Source organism: Sceloporus undulatus, chromosome 10, assembly GCF_019175285.1.
Source record: "Sceloporus undulatus isolate JIND9_A2432 ecotype Alabama chromosome 10, SceUnd_v1.1, whole genome shotgun sequence".
Taxonomy (NCBI): Eukaryota; Metazoa; Chordata; class Lepidosauria; order Squamata; family Phrynosomatidae; genus Sceloporus; species Sceloporus undulatus.
The window spans coordinates 2,097,982-2,102,640 of record NC_056531.1 but is presented as its reverse complement, the minus strand read 5'-3'; the positions used below and the strand labels follow the sequence as shown (position 1 = coordinate 2,102,640).

Here is a 4,659-nt window from a genome sequence, read left to right as displayed (position 1 = left end):
TTTTTAGTTGGGTTTCCACAGCCACAGATTCTGCATTCATGGATTCCACCATCCTCTGCCTGAAAATATTCCACATAGACGCACACAATAGCAATCCAGAAAGCAAACTTTGATTTTGCCATTTTTAATATAAGGGACACCATTTTATGATGCCATTGTACATAATGGGACTTGAGTATCTACATATTCTTGTATCCACAGGGGAACCAAACCTCTGCAAATTCCAAGGCCCCACTATACATATGTATTAGTCGCACGAAAAACAATACTTCTAGAGGGGAATAATGTGTATTTCATAGTTACATTTACATCCTATCTTTCAATGAGCTCTAGGCATAGTGCACTGGTCTCTCCCCTTCCGCTGCTTTATCTTCACAACAGTCCTGTGAGGTTGGACCAGGATGAGAGAGCGACTAGTCCAAAGTCACCCAGTATGTTTCATGACTCCATGGAGTTTAGGCTTTATATATCCCAAATCCCACTCGGCACATGTACCTCTGCACCACACCGGTTTTAGATGACGTACCCAAATGTCACAGCAAACCTGCTTCTGTTTCACGCATGAAAGAATGCTTCTTCTCAAGTTGCACTAGCCACCTCCAGTTTTGCATAAGTATGTTGCGGGTGTTTTATTAAAAAGAGTATCTACTAACCAATTCAACTGGAGGACGCTTTAGCCAGTTCAATGTCCGAGTCCTATTCTCAGTCCCCACTAAAGGAAACCCACTGATTCAATGGGTTTTTACCTATTGTTTTGACATGGATCGACCCTATTAACCTGCAGATTGCGGCCAATATGTTTGAAAATTAAATGCAATTCAATCCTATACTTGCAATTCCCATAAGGTTCAATGGGGCAGACTCACAGGTTGAGTCGAGATAGGAGCAGATTCCATACATTGCAGCCTTAATCTATTTTTAATTAATTAATTAAGACTTTTCTGATTACAAAGTTGTATTTGGAAGAGGAAACCTAGCTATGCGCAGACGCTTAGCCTTCCCCCCCCCCCCACTGCATTTAAGTATTGGGGCATTATTACTATTATTATTACTATTATTATTACTATTTGCTTTGGGAACGCCATGCTTGTAGCTGCCAGATGTGGCTCTAACACAGGCCAGGTGGGGAGCCTCTAATTAGAACGGAAGGGTTATTTACTTGCTCCTGCCATGCTTTCCATCTTTAAAGGTCTCCAGCAATGAGTTTCCCATAACATTCTCCAGGACACCCTTCCACCGCTTGCGAAAAACTCCCGAGGATTCCAAGCTTTCTAAATCATTTCCCATCCTTTGAGTTCCTCCTCCTACTTTGCCCCCAATAAGTTGTTTTATGATTTTATTTTATTGTATTGTATTGGAGCGAGGAATAATAACAGATGGTCAGATGGATCGCAGAAGGCTCTCCTCTCGGTCCAGAAAATGATGGCGAGGAGCCAGAGGTGAAGCAGAGATGGTAACTCGAGGCAATAAACTAACACACGTCCGTCAATCGTCGTTTTGAACTAGACAGCAGATAGAATCCAACCAAATATGGTCCAGAAATGGCACATTAGCACAGAGCAGGGAATGCTGGGCCTTCCAGATGTTTTAAACTTTACATTCCAGGAGTCCAAACCTGCATGGGCCCTGGGAAGGGATGATGGTTTTTGCAGTTCATTGTATAAGTAGATGGTGATGGAATCCAAGAGGTACCTAAGAGGCCATCTAACCCAATCTCCTGCTCAGTATAGGATTTTGGAATGCAGGACTCAGTTACAGGATCCTTGATCCAGCCTCTGCTTCAGTCAGATGTGAGGAACATCTGAGTGTCCACATGTTGCCAGACTGAAACTCCCATCATCCCTAGCTGGCATGGTCAGTGGTGATGGAGCATTGAAGATGTAGTCCAACAACATCCGGAGAGCAACAACTTCCCCAGTGAAGGAGAGTCAGCTCCCCACCGAAAAGTAATTTGTTCCATCATCGAATAGCTCCAGTTTTTAGGAAGCATATTTCCATGTTTAGCCAAGGGCAGCTTCCCGTTGGTCCTAATCTTTGCCCCTGGAGTAACAGAGAACAGGTCTGCTGGACCATCTGCATGACAGCCCTTCCGATATCTGAAGACCTTTATCTTGTATCCCCTTAATCTTCACTTCTCCAGGCTAAACATAGCTCTTCCCACTGTTCCTCGCAGAACTTGGCTTTCAGACATTTCACCATCCCCGTTGCCCTTCGCTGGATACATTCCAGTTTATCAAGGGCCATCTTAAAAGTGAAGTGCCCAGAACTGGACAAGGAAAGTCTGGTTCCATGGCCATACAAAATGTTCAGGGTGCTTCCTGCCCTTAGCAGCAAACGTTGCTCTGGTGTGTTATGTGTAGCTCACAGGACCTTTGTGTTGGCGGCATGTGAGGAATGCACTCTGAACATCATTGGAGGCAATGCTGCTGCATAAGCCAGTGCTGCTTTGGTAGGTCATAGCCATGGCACAGGAACGTGGGAGATGGACCAAGTGGATGACAATTCAGTTTTCCATCAATCCCCAGATTCACCACCACGGATCGTGTTGTGGACCCACAAAAGAAGCGATAATCCAAAAAGTAACACTTTACTATGGTGATAGTTGCAAGGGTTCAAATATAACTTTTTCAAGCTCTGGAGAGAACCAGCCAATTTCTCGGAAGCGCAGCCATTTTGCAAACTAGAGTTACATCAACCATTGTATACCATGAACACAGTCAGAGTCCCGCATCAGAGACCTCAGCGTTCTATAAGACCTGGGAGATGGCAAGTCCTGCTCAGGTGGTGCTGGACTGTCACACAACTATGAAAACATGACAAATGTGCAATTCGTACCTGATCTCAAACAATTTATGAAACACTGGCCTATAGAACAGTAAAGAGGGAATTGTAAATGAAATCCTCCATGCTGGTTTCACCCATAGCTAATCTACCTAGTTTTGTTCACCTGTAACCAGCTGTTCTAGGCCCAACCTATATGTCTTCTGCAAGAACAAGGACTGGGGGTTACAGCTCTCTTGAAATACCTGAAGGGTGCTCACAAGGACTGCAGAAGTACTGCACTTTGAGATATAACTGACATGGCTCCATGCGAAGGAATGCTGGGATTTGTAGTTTTGTGAACAATTTGGGCTTCTCTGTCAGGGAGCTCTTTTCCACCACATCCTCCCAGTCCAAACTTTTTCCAGACTGGGCCAAAGAAAACCGCCTTGGAAAAGAAGGGACGCCTGAGGCCTGCTTTCCTGAGCTGTATCCCTCAAGGTGGCAGTTAGGTGACATTTGTTAATTGATGAGGGGAGTAAGGGAAAGAGAGCGAGAGGAGAAGAGAAGAGAAGAGAAGAGAAGAGAAAGGGAAGGAAGGAAGGAAGGAAGGAAGGAAGGAAGGAAGGAAGGAAGGGTAAGTGACAGGGGGAGCAGGAAGAGCAAGGAAGGAAGAAAAGCAAGAAAGAGGAAAAGAGGGAGTGAGAGGGAAAGAGAATGGAGGAAGGTGAATGAGGAGGGGGTGGGAAAGAAGGAAGGACAAGGAAAGAGGAAAAGGAAAAAGGGAAGGAGAGAGAAAAAGAGAAAGGAAGGAGAAGGAAGGAAGGATCTAGGCAAAGAAGGAAGGGAGGGGGGAAGGAAGAGCAGAGAAAAAGGAAAAGAGGAAAAGGAAGGAAGGAAGGAAGGAAGGAAGGAAGGGGAAGCGAGACTGGGAGGGAAAGGATGAAGGAGAAAAGAAGGGAAGGGAAAAGGAGATGAAGGGAAGGAAGGAAGGAAGGAAGGAAGGAAGGAAGGAAGGAAGGAAGGAAGACACAAAGAGGAGGAAAGAAGACAAAGAAGGAAGGAAGGCAGGCAGGCAGGCAGGCAGAGCTGCTAAGGGGGCATCAAAGCTGGCTTTCCCTCCCTGCCTTGGCCCTTCTGGCAGCCCCCATCCAGCCCTGGAGAGGCACCCTCCTCCGGCGTCCAGCCCTGGCCAAACCCGCAGAAGGTGGGACTTGAGGCTGGGCGGCCGGGGACGGCGAGCTGGAAGGCTGGCCGGCCGGCCGAGAGAGAGAGCTGGAGCCAGGGCCGGGAGCGGCTGGAGGGCGCCCGAGGCCGGGCTCTAGGGCTGGCTGGAGCCCAGGAGGTAAGGCCTCCTTCTTGGCCCTTTGGGGGAATGGGGCAGAGAGGAGGTTGGAGAGACAGGGGCTCCCCAAGGCTGAGGTGGCAGCCACACTGGAGAAGGAATCCGGTCGGAGAGCCCTGGTTGAGCCATAGCCAACTGCCATGCCCAGAATCCCCTAGCCTTGAGCCATGGCTCAAGCAGGGGTCCCCAACCGGATTATTTCGGCAGTGTAGAGTCTCTAGATGCAATCCCAGGTTTGCATGGGCCTGGGGACCACCACCGTCAAGCTTGGGGCTGAGGAGATCTGTCCAGGTAGGGTCTGGTCGGAAGGTCCTCCATCCATGGTCTTCCTCCTTGTGGGTCGCGCAGGTCTCGAAGGTGCTTTGGCTTCCAGGACCTTAGGTCCATTCAGTTCTTCTATGGCTTAGAGAAGATCCCCTTCGCTGGTCTCACTAGAGACCCGCCTCTGGTTCTTGTGGGGCCTGGTGTCTTTTCCAACCCTGGCTACAGAAAGCCGATCCTCCAGATGATGATGATGATGATGATGATGATGATGATGATGATGATGATGATGA

The 4,659-nt window shown here is 48.0% G+C and overlaps 1 protein-coding gene across 1 annotated transcript in view; it reads left to right on the top strand.

Moving 5' to 3' along the window:
• The first annotated feature begins 4,081 nt into the window (after window positions 1-4,081).
• The window catches only part of TBX5 (T-box transcription factor 5), an 80,819-nt gene continuing 80,241 nt past the window's right edge, over window positions 4,082-4,659 (top strand). The window contains 1 exon segment of the mRNA XM_042441502.1: window positions 4,082-4,105. The gene's annotated coding sequence lies outside the window, so the exon portion shown is untranslated.